The 16,844-nt window shown below is 50.2% G+C and overlaps 1 protein-coding gene across 22 annotated transcripts in view; it reads right to left on the bottom strand.

Annotated features, from left to right (window-relative positions):
* MN1 (MN1 proto-oncogene, transcriptional regulator) overlaps positions 1 to 16,844 on the bottom strand; it is a 180,835-nt gene that overhangs the window by 72,655 nt on the left and 91,336 nt on the right. The window lies entirely within an intron of this gene.

Raw genomic sequence — 16,844 nt, 5'->3', positions numbered from 1 at the left:
CTTCACTTTCCCACTGATATGCATGTGCACATACAAAGCATAACATGAACATAAAATATTGTAGAGAAAATCTATGTCGTCTTCACGTATAGATATAGAAAACATCCAGGCAATTAATTTCTCCTAGTGAATTCATAGCTATCCTTAAAAACAGAGCTCTCCAACTCATTGTCTTTCATGCCAGAACAATTACAACCAAACCCCTTGCTTCCCTCCCTGCCCCCAGAATACCAAACTCACTCCTACCTGACTTATTAGAATTTGTCTTTCTGCTGCTGGGGTGTTGATGCACAGTTTATTCTGTGGCACATTAAACTGCCCACAAAAGACAGCACGATAAAGAAGCTGGGTTACAAAGCACTGTAACTGCGCTGTTCCAGATGGATTCTCTGCAGATCCCCTGTTTGCAGCTTTACTTGGGCCACGTTAATTAGAAATGCCTGAAAGTCAAAGCATCGTTCTCGCATGTGATCGCGGGGAGTTTCCCAGTATATTTTGTAATCAGGGCTCATAAAAACAGTCCTTCCCTCATGTGCTGCTGTTGTTGCCCATAACAAAGACATTTCAGATCAAAGGAAAGGGTTAACCCCCATGCAGTCGCTGCATTGAGTCTTGGAGGTCTGAATGCTGCCAACTCCTGAAAAATGGCCACCAGGCAAGCTGCTGAGAATAATCAGAATAAGATTGGAAGGTGTCCACATCAATCAATCACTTGTTGACAGATGACTGGAAGCCCCCACTGTGACCGTGGACAGCTGACCAACTCTCAGCTTAAGCTGAAGTCTAACATTAGACTGTTTGTTTCGTGTGGGTGGCTTATGCGTTATGACCTTAATAGTCAATCAATCTTGCAATGAGCAGTCTGTCTGGCAGAAACATTAATTATCCATACTATTCATGCATTGAAAAGCTTTATCTTCAAAAACTCAGCATCTCTTAGGGAAGAATAACAGAACAGAGAGCAAGAAAATCAGCCCAGCCTCAGCTCCTGGATGGGAACAGGACAGCGTGGAGAAGCTCCTGGGACTGGTGCAGCCCCAGCCCGACCACAGGCCGGGACCCAGGGCAGCGCTTGGCCTCTGCTTTCATTCTGGTACCTATTCAGAGAGCTCAGAGGCTGCTGCTGGAATCAGTGCCAAGAGGAAGACGAGGGGGAGAGATATAAAAGGACAACAAATACACATCAATTAAACCTTGCAAGCTGTTAGTCACACTAGTTAATAAGTTCTTTCTATCTGTAAAGTGCTCTTGGTGACAAATCCTTTAACTGGCACTCAGAGCGTTATTATGGCTTTCAAGATGCCTCTGCCTTTCATGTGCAGCTTCTTGTACACATGTGAGTGCTCCCCGTTGCGCAGTCTGTTTACACTAGTTGTGAGAAGACATCATCAAAGCAAACTGAAAGCAACACTAAATGCTTGAGAAAAACAGAATTCATTCACTGCTGCCTGCTCTGAAATCGCCTTTCACTTGGTTTAGTGGCAGCCGTCACCACAGACCGCAGCAGGAGGATTCGGGGAGGCAGGCTGCTGCAGCTGGTGCTTGGCCTCTCTGGAAGCACCCAGCTCCCGGCACAGAGCAGGGACCAGGGCCCTTCCTGCAGACCGTGAGGAAAGCAGCCACGTCTCTGGCAACCAGGAGCGAGCCTCTCATGCCAGAGCTCTGGTGGGCTGCACGGCAGAGCTGGCCTTGGCTGGGGACAAGGCGCAGCCCCTGAGCCTGGGGACTGTGCAGTAGCGAGCCCCCAGGGATGCGGGGCAGGACAGACTCCCTGCCCGCCTTTCTGCATCCCCTACCATGGGCACCTTTTGCTCCTGTCCATCAGCCTCCTGTCCTCACCCCATCGCCACACCCCAGCCATTCCTATGCCACAGGGGGCCTGGAGGACGGCACGGGCTTTGTTCCAAAGAGCTAAAATAAGGGAAAGCATTGAGCAAGGTGAAGGAAGGAGAAGAGGGAAGGGCCTCCACGCAGGGGTCTGCAGGGCAGCGTGGGGCAGCCAGCACAGGAGATCCCGAACTGCTGCGATCTGGTGAAGCGGGGAGGGAGCAGTGCAGCTGCTGGAGCCACTTGCACAAGGCAGGATACCAGGTCCTGCCCAGCTCTTGTCTCTCTCTAGCTTTATTAAGCTCTTCAACAGCCACTGCAGGGGAAACAGAGCCAAGACATCAAACAGGTATGGGCCAGGTTACCCATTTGCCATTTCAGAGCAAGGCGTCCCTACAGGGCACCATGTCGGGAGCCAGCTGTGGTGCCAGGACATGTCCCATTCGTCTGTTGCAGCCAAGCTAAGCTGCCCTTCTCCTCCCATCCTGCAGCTGGTGCCCCAGTCAAACCCTCTCTAGCATGGGGCTGGACTAACACGGGACCAGGAGTGGCAGAAGGGCCGCGTGTGCAATACCGCACAGTGTGCCCTGCATGCTCCCAGTGCAGGCACAAGCATTCTTCATTAATCCCTCATAGCTGAGGAGTCCAAACATTGGAAACATAACACCACAAGCTAAAGATTTGCCCATTCTGCCCAGATATACAATAGAGACATTACTGCCTGCATGCTCTGCATCTTCCCCCATTGCCAAACGCTCTTGCCTCTGACAGCAGAGGAGGCCAAGACTCCATGCCTGCACCCTGCCCTGGATGGATGGTCCCCAGCGTGTAGCCCGCAGGACAGGAGGCAGAAGCACCTTCAATACCAGCAGCACAACCAGGGGTAGGGCAGGTTTTTGCTCAGGCGAGGAGCAATAAGACGTCGGGTCCAATAGCACCCTACAAAGCACAAAACCAGAGTGAGCTCTGGGTAGAGCAATGTGGGACGTACACTTGTGGATAAACGCACTGGCACAGAGGAAGCTGGGGATCCCCAGCCCTGACTGCCATGCCCAGGGCCAGCAGCTGCACAGACAGAACACAGCGCCATGGGATGCCACAAAGAAAACCATCTTCTGTTCAGTCAAAGTCAAAGCAATTAGGCCTCGGCAACATTAGATTAAAAAAGAGACAGCTAATCAGAGGCCGTCCATAATCTTTCACACTCAGGCTGCCAAAGCAGGCCACAATTCAGCAGGCCTTGTCTGGACCGATTATATTTCCTGAAAAATGAACACTAACTCTTGTGTAGATGCAAGTTATGTTTCTGCAAACTTTCTTCTGCACAAATTAAAGTATTCATCACCTTAATAAACATTAATGGGGAACGGTCATTTATTAAATTCAAAAAGATACACACCCTCAAAGCAATCACTTCAGATTTGGTATCCAACACACTCACAACACAAGCTCAGAGCAGCTCCGAGCTGGCGGGTGCTTGATGCCCAGGCAGCCTCGCTCCCCACCTCCAGGCAGCTCTGCTCAGCCCGCAGTCAGAGCTCTCAATCTGTGTTCAAGCTTCTACACGGAACACACACCTCTTCGTGGCACAGGGTGCCTCCCGTGCGAGCGGCTCGAGTAATGCTACGCTAACGGTGAGCATGGCCCCCAGCCTCCCAAAACATGCAGCCTTGCACCTCTGTATTTAACTGAGCTGAACGTGCCACAGCCTGCGTGGTGCCGAAGGGTACAGTTCAGTGACATGCCGCACATGGCATCTGTGTGGCTCCTCACACAGCTTGCTCCAGGCGGCCTCCTCCACATGCTTCTTCCAAATGCATGACAGCGAGCACGGCTCCGTAGGCACTGCCTGCCCTGGAGCCACATGGGGCTGGTGCAGGACCACTGCCTTGAGCGGAGGAGGGCTCAGAGGCCAGGGGCAGGCTACCCGGCTCCCCGGCACAGCAAGGTTGCATCTGGGAAAGCCCTGATGGGCCAGCAACTGGCAGGTTACTGCAGAGCCTGCTCCTCCCAAACCGGGCAGGAGAAAGCCCTCTTCTCCCCACAGGAATCGCAGGGACTAAGTAAGGGGACATGCAGCCAAGAAGTGGGATTGCAGCAAGAGCATTTGGGAAGGCTCCAGGCTATCAGTTGCATGCGATAATGTTAGAGCTCATGCCCCAGAAGATCCTCGGTGCAACCTTGTCTCCTTAAGCTGGCTCAGGGCTTCACTGCTGGTGTCAAGTGGCAACTTTCTGGATTTTGACCTTGCTGGAATTTGCTCCTTGGAGGGGGAAACCAGTCCATAAAGTTCCCATTAGTATAAAAGCAGATGTAAGCACTTTGTTGGCAGAGTTCAGCAGCAGGGAAGCCTGCAGTTGATCAGTTCTGCCTCACTGGTCACTGCAGTCAACAGGAATTACTACAGAGGATTTCTGTGCCCCTTCTCCTAAAGCCCACCCCTCTCCAGAAAAAGATTTAAAGAAACCAGCCAAGCTCAGGCACCACTCCAATATAATGCAATAAATCTGTGTGATTCATGCAGAGGGGAGTTGCACCCCATCCAGGAACAGCCAGCAGGAGAGCAGCACAATTTTGTTTATTGTATGAAACAAATCTAACCATGGGGACTGGATGCTACTTAATAGAAGGATCAAGCAGCTCTGGGAGGTGTTTGTGCTGAGTGATTCCAAGTACGATCAAGGTATGTGTGGGTAGGAGCTAGGACTGACATGTGCTACTGCCTTTCCACAGGAGAGCAAAAAGCTTACACTCCTGGATTTTCCATAGTTCATTAACATCGTCTTCCCCTTTTCAAGGGCATTTTGGACACAAGGGTGGCAGCCAGGCACAGTGCTCAGCCCAGCTCACCCTCCTGGGCTGAGCACAGCTCCGTGCTGGGCCATCAGCCCCGGCAGGCACAGCGCCGGGCCTGCAGGACCGCAGCACAGGGCTGACGAGAGGAGGCAAAAGACAAAAAGACAACAGGATATGGTAATATTGGCACGCTCTCACTGACATGCTGTATGGTGCTTCCCATACACGGCCCATCGCCCGCCGGCAGAGGACAGGACTCAGCTCCCTGCCTGCCAGCAGCAGCAGGGCACACACTGCAGCTCCAGATCTGTTGCTACCATCTCCATCCACATTATACTGAAAATCAGCACCAACTGACCTGGTTCCAACTAGTTTTGCTTTATGATTAGCACTCTCTGGGCCCCTATTCACTCTGTTATTCTCACCAAATTAAAGAGCAGTCCCAGATCCTCGTTAGATTTGCTCACACTTGAGCGGTGTCATGTGGTCAGTAGCCCATGGCAATACACTAAATTAAAGACCTAATGCAGAATCCACCTACAAGCCTGACAACTAATGAATCGAAGGCTCCAGGCCCCAGAGGACCTGCACTGGGATGAAGCCACTCCACACAGAGCTAGAGCCCAAGTACAGTCCCTTGGCTGTCATTCAGATATAAAGAGTTGATTAATTTTACTCACCACAGGACACGCAAACAGCAGCATCTCCTTCAGCCGGCCGCCGGACAGCCAGGCAGCACAGCTCCCCACACCCCAGCTCCCATTATCGCGCGCGGTAGGAGCAGGGAAACGCTCCCCGCTTGGTTTCAATTAACAGCACTTGAGGCCCGCGCATGGAAAAACAGACCCTCTGGTTCCTGACGAACACGAGTGCCTCTACCTGCCTCCAACGAGACGCACGCCGCCATCCGCCTGGCACCGTGCTGACGCCGGCCTCGGCTCGGCCATCCCCGCCGGGGACACTGCCCACAGCACCGCTCCTCCTCCACGACCCCATGGGCCCACGGGCACCAAAACGCAGCACCGCAGAGCACAGCCGTCCCACATCCATCCCCACCCTACGGGCTGGTTCCGCTGCCCGTGGGCATCCCTGAGCGCTGGCATGAGAGGATGAGACCCGACTGCTCTCACGTGGGCTCACAAAGGCCCTCTCCCTCCCTCACATCAGCAGCCAGGCGAGCACTGGATGTAAACACTGGGGCCGAAGCAGCGGCCATCAATTTTGCTCTGAAACATTTCAGGTTCGGGCTCTAGTCTGGAAAGGTTCAGCCTGTTGTATCAGACAGCTTCAGCCCTGCAAAGGTCAGGGCTGTTTTGGTAAGGAAATGTTTGCTGAAACCCTTCCCCTCCCCCACATTCCTGCTCTCAGCTCCACACACGCTCACGCTGCTCCAGCCGAAAGAAATGGAAAAAATACCAAAATGTGGTGTTCCTCTTCACAGAAAGCGTGCCTGCATCCGAAGGTCTCAAAAGTCAAAGGAGCTGCACAGCCATCCAATGACATGGTGCACACAGAGCTGCTTTTAACATTAGTGGGTTTTTTGTTTGTTTTTTTGACTTCTCTCACACCAAACTTGAAGTCCCTCTCCCAGTGAACAGCCAGGTGAGCCCAGTACAAACCAGTGGTGAAGAACAACTCAAGCTCCCAGCCAACCCTTTGCTGCCCCTCAAACACTGGCAGCCTGGCAATCGCTGCTCCTCCAGCCACGCATCTTGTGGCTGCCAGGTGTTGGGGAAATGCAAACCCAGATGCCCATAGAGCAGACCCACCACAAGCTACATAAGAGAACAGTTAGAAATATCTGTCCAGAGAGCACCCTTCTCAAGAGGGGAGTGGACAGGAGGCAGAAGCAGCAGCAATGCAGCAGCCAGCAGCGTGCTGCAGCTCCACCAGGCGCTGCCCATCTCCAGCACAGGGGCGCAGGCACGGGGTCTGCGAGGGTGGATGCTCAAGTCCTGGTTTGAATGCTTGAACTGTTTTAAATGCTTACACTGCATATAAAACACCTCTGATGATCCAGGTCTCACCCAAACGCAGGCCTCAGCCCTGCCGTGCAGTGCAGGCACTGGCACCTGTAACGGCAAGCGGCCTTTTGGACGCCAGCACTGCTGGAGCCCCACTGCCTGCACCGGACCCCTTGTCAGGAAAAGGGGTGCTAGCCAGCAGCCACAGCTGGACACAGACCTCTCCCCACTGCTACCAGCCTAGTTCCCAAAGAGGCAAACACTATTTTACAACAGGCAGCTCTACTGCATGTTTCTCATTGACAAAAGTAGCTATTTATATGACACTTATAAATGTGTGTACACAATGGACTCAGGAAAGCTCTATGTCTAAATACTGTCAACGCTGACAACATTTTTATTATACTAGTAAATAATTTGTTTTGTTGCTGCTTAATTGGGAATCAATATACTTCCTATGTTTAATTACATTCACTATTTCAGAATGGTTGGGATCAGTTGGTCTTTTTTATCCCTACAGAGATTAGGGACTTTGTATTTAGGATGCAGAGAGCACAGAGACTGCCCATAGGAGAGAACAGCCCCATTAAAGAACCGGGCATAGTTAGCAGGATCATTATTAACTATAAACAATCCTCAGGAAGAAAGGTCACAAGCACACTTACCCTTTCCGATCTGTAAACAACCAATTACTCAGCTCATCAAACAAAATAATGCACAAGTATTTACATGTGTGGTGTTTGTGCATGCAAGTGTGCGTGATCAGGTGCAGCTGTCATTGCTGTTAGAAGCCCCATGTTGGGACATCTCTGTGTGCAAAGTCTGGACAGGGTAGCCCAGCACACGAGTGACAGACGAGCCCCCCTCCTCTGGCTGCAAAGCCCCTCACATCAAGGGAAGACAGCTGGCCAACCGATGCAGCAAAACCAGGTACCATATCAAAGTCAGTGCTTGCTGGCAGACCGCAGCATCGTGGCTCTATCTGGGGGCAGGGACTCACATTCGAGCAGTGTGCAAATGGACTGGATATAAATAATAATATCCTGCGCTGTCTCAGAGACAGCTGTGTGGTAACTCTTGCAATTACTTGCTTGTAAATGGCAACCTTTACATGCGCTTGACTCGTGACATCTTTACGCGCTCCATCTCCAGAGAGCTCCTCGGGCACAGCTTGGAGGAGCAGCCTCCCACAGGGCCCCCGCACTGCTCCCCCCCTGGCCAGAGCTGGGCTGGGCAGGACACTGCTGTGCCAAAGGCTCTCCCCTCGCCCAGCTGCGACGCAGGGCAGAGGCTCTGTGCTTGCCCCAGGTGCCCCAGCTCCCCCAGGAGCCCACCCGAACCTCCCGCCCTGGAGATGGTGACCGACAGCCAGGCACACGCTGCCACAGCCACCACCTCCTGCGTGGGACTTGCTCAGGGACCTAAGTCCGACTCCTCATCTCCAAAGTATGCGTGCACATCTTTGGCACAAGGAGAAGAGCAACATACTCCTTTTCTCCTTGGCTGCCTCAGCACGTGATACAAAAAAGTAGCCACCTGAAAACCTGCACAGCTCTATAGACATGGCACAAAACAGAGAGAAGGCTCCACAGTACACCTCCAAAATATGTAACAGCAGCGGGCTCTGCAGACATGTGGCTCAGTCACCCAAAAGCAGGTACACAGCGAAGGTGCCCAGTGCTGGGACCAGACACCAGAAACTGGAGAGGCAGAAGGCTGGAAAGCCCTGGGCTGTGCTTTGTCATCGCCTCAGCTCCCAGCTACGCAGAAGCATGGAGTCAGGCTGCAAGCTTCCCTCTCCTCTCTATTACTGGCAATCGATTCATTCCCAGTGTGCGAGGAGGGGGGCAAGGAGAAGCACTTCAGGCTGAAACACACTTATTTGATGCTGGTGCACAACCTACCAGACCAACATTTCTCCATCTGGATAAAGCATGATCACTTCTGTAAAGCCATCTTTTGGCCCCAGTGCTCAAACTGCATTTTGGCATTAATTTTTTTCCTAGACAGACCTCAATCTCATTAATTTTAAGACACTCTAAGCTCTCTTTAGCTGTCTCTAACATAATTCTCCTAACTTAAGATACACTAGATAGAAGTAGCCAATCCCATTCATAATTGTATATATGGCCAGCAATTCAAATTCACTTCCCCTGATTTAATGTCCTATTTGTATTCTATCAATAAATGAAGTTCTCAGGACCATACTTAAATGGAAGGAGTACTATGCTCTGATAGCCAAAGCCAGCAAAAAAAATTCATCACCAAACCAAAATGCCTTGTAGTATATGATTCCTTGACTTATTGTTCTCTCCTCTTCACTGCACTTGAATATTAAATGTTGTATTAATAGCTCACTCTTAATTATCCATGAGTAATGTACTACAACCAGGAAATTAATGGAGGGAAGCACCACAAAAAATGGAAAAAAAAAATCTCACTATTCCTGATACATTTTCAAACAGCTTGTGAAAGAAAGGGAGGCACACACACAGCTTTGAACACAACCAGATAAAAGACCAGCTGATGGGGAGGGACCCACGTTGAACCCTGCGTGAGTGTGACTCCACACCCCAGGAGAATTGCTGACCGTGGGAAGGAGACTAAGAAGGGGTCTGATAAGGATGATATATAAAATCAGACGTGGCCCAGAGAAGGGAGAGTACGAGCTACCATTTCTCTGTCCTGAAGCCAAAGGAGGAAGAGATGATGAGTGAAGCCCAAGTGAGAAATTCTAAACCGCTAAGAAAGGCTTTTCCATAAACATGTAATTCAACTCAGGACTTTGCTGCAGAAAGGTGCTGAGATCCAAACTTGAGAAGACTCATAAAGGACAGGATGTTTTTATGGGTAACATGGATTCTCAGAACTAAAAGTTAGAGCTAACAGACACCGCACCCCTCGCCATCACGGTTTATCGTGCTCCCTAAGGGCACAGGAGGATGCCTTGTCTCCACTGGGACGTCATTCCCCTCCCCAGCCCTCACAGAGGCTGGACCCAGTGGGACGGATCCTTGGCACTCCTTGGTTCCCAGGTTTCACCAGAGCACACATCCCGTGGGCAGGTGGGACGCAGGCGGAGGTGGCAGAGCAGAAAGGTGCGAGGGTGGGAAGCACCTCTCCCTTCCCATCCGCCAGCTCCCACCAGGACACAGCACACGATGTGCACAATTTGAAAAGACGACCCAGCTGCTGATCAGCCAGTGCATGGCTCGTGATGCTTCGTGCCACTAAGATCACAGTGCAAATGGAAACGCCTCAGACACCATGAACATGGCTTCACTGAGCAGAAGACATGAACTGCTATTCCCCTTTGCAGCAAAAATGCAGCCAAGGCTAGATGCCAGCAGCCTCCTGCAGCAAGCACAGCATCACTGCTCCTGCTGCAGGCTCTGCCAAGCCTGTGGCAACAGTGCAGCAGCTCCTGCTGTGTCATTTTGAGACCACGCACCTGCGCAGGCTGGCGTGCTTTGAACCTGGAGATGCTGATAGGAGTTAGCCCACGTAAATACCGCAGTAGGTGTCAGCTGCTGATGCAAGCCTCAAATCAACTCACTCATGCTTGGAAATTGAGCCCTGTGAGAGACGTCACCACTGAAATATACACACAGCATGGGCTGAATATATCATCACTCTCAATGTATTGATCTACTTTGAGTGTATTTGGCTCCATAGGTCAAAATATGCCTGTACCATCAGCTGTACATCATGCAGAATGTAATACACCTATTCTTCTTCCACCATCACCACAACCTCGATTCACAGGAGCATTTCAGGATCTGTGGAAGCAGAACCAAAGCTTTTTAAAGTGCACTCTTGCTGATAATGCTGCAAGAGTAATAGGTACCACAAGGACAGCAAGAGAGCCAGAAGACAGACAGACTGACCCACACCCAGCTAAGTTCTCAGACAGCTGAGAACAGTCTTACTGGGCTGTGATGGAGCCTCACAAGACCAGATAGTAATGAAGAAGAAAGAGGAAGTAATATTCCTTTAACTCCATCCCTAAAAATACTGCTCAGGGGAGGGAAACATTGCAAAAGTTGTGTGTACCCTAATGCGAAGCACAGGAATCAAAGCTGTAGTGCTCTGATCTGCTCCGAACTTTGTAAGCTAATTTATTGAATTGTTCAGCACAGGGAAGGGAATTAGTTACTTTGTCTCTTACTCAATAAAGGCATTAAAAAATTAACAGGCCATTACTGAGTTTTCTTTGCATTTTCTGCCTATTACAGTGTTATTTAATGACTCAGGGCTCAGCTCTGAACTTTGCATGCATCAGCCTCAAGTTTTCTCCTTCGCAGAGAGCTGGCATGGGCAGCCCCGCTGCAGGGCCAGGCACCCACTGCCGGCGTGGTTCGCAGGGAGGACACCGGTGCGTGGAGGCGAAGAGACGTGCAGCAGCAGGTCCCCACCGGTCACCTCAAGGGCAGCGTGGCTCCGGAGCGTCGCTCTGCCACAACGCCCTCTGCAGAAGCCGGGGACCTCTGCGGACAGCACGGGCTGAATCGCCCCACAGCAGGCTGCACTGTCCTGCACCCAAACGTGCACCATGCCACCTGGAGAGCATGTGCTGCCGCGTGTCCCAGGAATAAGCTGCGCCACAAAGCCACAACACAGCACCTCTGCCACAGAGTACTGGGATGCCGCGGGACAGCACCAGCACGACTTCTGCAAGGCAGCCGCAGGCAGCTGCAGGCAGGGTGACCGCAGCATCTGCCTCCACGGGTGCAATCCCGGAGCTGCTCCAAAAGAGTGAAATGGTGAAGTGCCTAATTAAGTATGTGCCTCCTATTGCCAGAGCTCTGCAGCAGCCATGAATTATGCAGCAACTCACTTACATGTCAGCAGGATCACAATATTGATGAGTTATCCCGTGTGTAATCTGATAAAAACCAAGATAAACTCAGCAAAAATTGAGTGTAATATGATCCTTTCCTTTCAATAAACAGTTTCCAGCACAGCGTTCGGATCGTCTCCACTGCACTCCTCTCTCCCTGGGCTCTCTTGTCACCTTAGGCAGCCTAACACAACGGCTCCTCAATATGGCCTAATACCGGAATGAATAAACAGCCAAGCTGGCTGCATTAACCTACAAGCTGTGAGACAGTGCTGGGTGTCTGTTAAACACTACCTGGGGGATATTTTCATGCCATATGGAATTAGAGGCTAGTGCTTTCAATAATGCCGGTGCATTCCACAAGGTCTGCTTTTTGGCATTTAGATTAATGCTGGAGACAGGGAGGAAGAAGTTGCCATGTCTCACACTGACTCCCTCTTCTCCGTCTGAACAAATGACGGATGGCAGAGTGCAACTCCCACTTGGAAATGCTTTCCAACACTCATTCAGACCCCAGGTCCTGACTCTGGCTTCCATAACAAGCTGACTGCTTTATAATCCTAGCCCAGATGCTTTCACTACCCTGGGAAAAGTAACTCAGGCTCCCTTCTTTTGTCGAAATGCATCTTTACAAGAAATACCTTCTGGACCAGGGAAGATATTTGACTCCTCAGGCCATGTCTGGTCATCGGACCATGCAACGTGAGTAAAAGACTGCGGGCTCTGAGACAAGGACTCTTGTGCTGGCTCCAGCACTTCCTCTGTGTTGAGGCATCGGGGGACCCTGCTCCTGCACACCCTGGACCAGGGGGCCTTCCGAGCCATCCCAGGGAAGGCACTACCCATCTGCATCACAGTTCCCTTTCTCTGAGAAAGCCAATCCCACTCCTCTTTAAGACAAACAAAACCACTAACACATTGAAATCATTTTCCTCATTTTGGGGACATTCATCTGACTATCCTCAGCATATTCTCTTCCACAGTGCCCTCATACTGCCAGCTACAGGAACATAATGAAGCAACTACTTCGTTAACAAGGAACAGAAACAATGGGTAAAATATGGTCAAGGAGGTTCGCATTGCTGCTCAGGAAATGGTGACCAGCACGGGAATACCGAGCGGCAAAGCAGGCGCTAGCAGTAAACGAGGGACTCGAGAGCTTCACGTGCACCATGTGAGAGCTGGGAACGGACAAGGAAAGCCCAGCACCAGCCGGCGCTGGCAGGTGCTGAGAGGGGAGATGACTGCAAATAGGCTGGCTCAGCCTTCTCCTGAGGGGCACTCCCTGCAGAGCGCAATAGCAAAGCTTCAAAAGCACAGCACTGCTATTTTTCTTACAAAATAGTATTTAAAATAAAATTCTGGATTTGAAATAAGAGAAAAACAGGAAAACAGAAAGACAAGTAAAAGAACTGCACTGGTAAGACAAATGAAAGACAGGAAGAAGGGGATCTTCCTAAGCTAACAAGGCAACCACAGGAAAAAAAAAAAAAAAAGACAGGAAACCTTGATGACTGACAAATGCAAAAGCTCCAGTATCAGAGCAAGCGTCCAGCTTGCAGCCCCGCTGCTCTCCTCTCCAAACCTCTCTCCCAGCATGCAGAGAGCATCGTCAGGGCGAAGCCCTGTCTGGAACACCTCTGGCAGCACGGGGCAGACAACCCCTGGCAGCCAGCACCACACACAACTCACCCTGGCCTCTCCGTGCCCAGAATTTGCCGTGGTTCAGCCTGTGCTGTTATGGGAGGGGGCTGGATCCAGCCGGGTCCTCCTCACCCCAAGGCAGCTCTTCCTTTGTGCCCGGTGGCTGCGGCCCAGCAAGCGTGGAGAACCGCGGCACGGCACAAAGGGGCCGAGGGTGACCCTGCGCTGCTGCAGGGGTCCCTCAGCCCCACTGATAAGCCCGCTGGGAGAGACAAAGAGTGCTGCCTGCAGACGCTTCGTTCCACAGTTGTGTGTCAGTCTGTGAGAGAAAGAGGAAACTTTCACAGTTTTACTGCTTTTCAAATATTTTAATGCAAGCCATTTGGTGTAATATTTTTAAAAAATTGATACCAGCGTGAGCTACATGTGCATTAACAAACGTCTCTATATTAGTATAAATACAAGAAGCAGAAAAGCACAGTCTGACTCCTAATCCATATGGTTATTCCAAATAGATTGCATGGACTTAAACTTTGGCTTATTAGACTGGATCTTACATGTGGAAAGAATTAAAATGTTGGATTTACAGTGCAGGCTAATCAGAACATGTTTAACTTATGATGCCCCAAAAGACCCAGAAGGTCAAAACTCCCAGACACCTGGGAGCAGAATCTGATTCTGCTCGCACTGGTGTAAACTGGACAGAACCAGCAGCGTGATGCTGGCTTTACCGTGGCGTAAGCTAGGGCAGGATCTGACCTCCAGCACTCGAATGCAAGCAAGCTGCAAAAAGGAAATACCTCATTTCCCACTGACTAGTCCATACAAGCTCAGAGACAATAGGGCCAAGTGTACGCTGTCGGCAGCATTCCCATATAGGAGGGCTGGCTAGCATTTGGGTTGCTTTGCTGTGAGTCTTCGTATCTGAAAAAGCCATCAGCATGCCTGTTTCTTCACTTAGAATAAAAGGTCACTTCAGGGCTTTTTAGGGTTTTTCTGTTTTGTTTTTCCTCCTCCAAACAAAAGAATAATCTTGATTTTTTTTTTAATTTTAATTTTTAAAATACTTTGCCCTGAGATCACAGAAGCTGTTAAAAGCAAAGCATGATATCACTGTTAATGAAGCCAGAACTCATGGGAAGCTGGATATATGTTATTTACTTCTGTTAATTCATTTCTAGACAAAGCTAGACTCATCTCTGGTGCTTTAATACATGCGTTTCCACCAGCACGGATGTAAGAATACTGGACTCCCCCACCAAAGAGTCTCTCTTGCAACAGCCTGAGCCTCACCCCCTTTGTTTTTGCATAGATTTATTCCACTGATGTTGTTTCCATGTGAGTCAGTTGCCTTTTTATTACTTCTCTAACTACAACTTTCTCCAAAGTTGTCGGATTTCAGAACTTGGAGTGATGACAAAAGAATACACTGATTCACCCACTTCCACACTGCTCTGTCTGCTCTCGCTGTCTGACATCTCCCTACAGGTATCATTTCATACGTTGCCTCCAGGTTAGTTGTTTCTCCGATTTTTTTTTCCTATGAAAGCTAAATAGCTTGATTATGAGCACATTTTAGAGTAAAAGACTTCAAGAGAAGCATTCCGCTTTAGCTTCAAATTGGCTCCCTTCCAAAAGCTACCTTTGCTTCATCCTTTTACATGTAAGGAAATTGTTTATTACCAGCTTGAACAAACAGGAGCACTGTTAAAATGCCTCAGCAAGGCTGTCCTAAAACTGCGCAGCCTTCGTGATGAGATATTAACAACCGACGTGAAAAAATCCATTTTAGCAACCTGTCTGCACTCGGGCTGAGAGGCAACAAGGAAATATTCCACCCCGTGGGTCAGTGTTTTCAGCTGGTACAGACGCATGTAACAGTTTGGCTCAGGAAGAGCTGCTCCACTCTTAACAGCAGTATCTCCACTACAGCTCAACAGAACACAAGTTCTGAAGAGAAAAGGGGAATTAGACAACAGAGCTTTCTCTAAGAACCTCTTATTCTGGGGCTTTGGAAATCTGCACAAAGCTGCTGAGTCTGGGAGCACTAGGCTCTGCCACATGAGGTTATTTTCATCATCCTACTTAAAAAAAAAAAAAAGACGTGGTTGCTAGTCTCTGGCATTGCTTTGCTACAGGAAAAAATGCAGACTCTGTGCAGAAGTATCACTGTGGAAATCTTTTAAAAACTGTGTATTTCTTTTCCTTGTTCTGACCAAACTGAAGCAAAACCGACCTGCCAGACCATCTGAAAAGAACGAGAGAATTTGAGAAAAAACAACTTCCAGTGATATCAGAGTTCACCATTCACAAGTACCTCGATGGCACAATTCTAATTTCAGTGCAAAGTGTCCTTTTTTCATTGCTGCACCTGACTGTAGCAGAAAAAAATTTGAAACAGCACAGAGCGAAGGAAATCTCTCGCAGGAAAGCCACATCTGGCCAAGCCTCAGCTAGGACACCCTGTGTGCTGTGAAGTCAGCAGCACGCGGGACGGATAAACCCACGCGGGAAGCAGAGCCAGCGCGGTGCCCAGCTGAATCACAACGGAAACAACCCTGCTTCTTCCCGCAGGTCGCAAGACTCTGGCACGCACGCCATGAAGAGCACCAGCTCCAGAAGCTGCGTGTGCAGATCTGCCCACAGCTACAGGAGACACCTCACCACGGGGACGGAGGCCAGCATCCACCAGTACAAACCCCGCGAAGGAGACACGGACAGGCACAGCCCAGTGCATGGGCGGCCTCGGGGGCACGAATCCTTCCACACAACCACCTCTCTGCTTTGCTGGCTTCCCCGGCTCAACCCCCTGCCAGCCCAGAGCGAAGCCCACCACCAGCCCCACTGCCTGGGCAGAGCTGCCGATCCCCCGCGCCGCCCCGTGCCCGCTGGCAGGGGCTGTGCCCAAAGCCGTGACGCACACGCCAGCACGGCTCCGTCCCACCGCCAACCCAGCGGGTGGCATCGTTAATCACCGACACTCCCTCTCCTGGAGGGTCACTCAAGGCCTGCACAGAGGCGGGAGAGGAGAGGGTTTTAACGGCATCGCAGACCCTTTAATGATTACATCAAGCGGCAAGTCATTTATTAGTCTCCTTAACTGCCAGAAAACATCAGCTGTGAAAGACCAGAGCACAGCGTTTAATGGCTCCTTGCATCTCCGGTGCCAGGACGTGAGCAGCATGCCAAGGGGCGGCCGACACCAGCAGCCCCGAGCCAGGAGCCCATTCTGAAGCTACAAGAGGAAACACCTTACCTTTGCTGAAGGCAACATCAGATTTGGCTGTCAAAAGAGGCAATGAAATTTGAAAAAGGCTACAAACGAATAACCATGCTCAAGCCATTTACATCAGCACTGAAAACCGTTCTGCAAAAACACATATTAGGAAAACACCCTGCACTAACTGTGGCCTCACAGCCTCTTCCTCTCTCCAACCTCTCATTACTGAACGCTGGAGAAAGACAAGGAGCGTGTTCACCTTTTGCATTTCAAGGAAATGATTAAACTGGGATCAGCTTTTCATCTTTCCCACAAAAAGTGCTCTGTCATCTTGTGCCCATTCACCTACACGAAGACAAAATGACATCTCTGGCTAAAGGCCGACAGTTCTGCACCTCCTTGTCACTTTTAACAAGAAAATAATCCTGCAGAAACACTTGAAAAACAAATCGGTGTTGACACTCCTCATCTGCTAGGTACATTTTATGAAAGGAAAGAAATACTGCATTAGCGTTTGACCTCCTCACCTTTTTGACATTGGAAGAAAATAAAG

Source organism: Anser brachyrhynchus (genome assembly GCF_964034855.1).
Source record: "Anser brachyrhynchus genome assembly, chromosome: 17".
Classification (NCBI taxonomy): domain Eukaryota; kingdom Metazoa; phylum Chordata; class Aves; order Anseriformes; family Anatidae; genus Anser; species Anser brachyrhynchus.
This window is presented reverse-complemented; position numbering and strand designations above follow the sequence as displayed.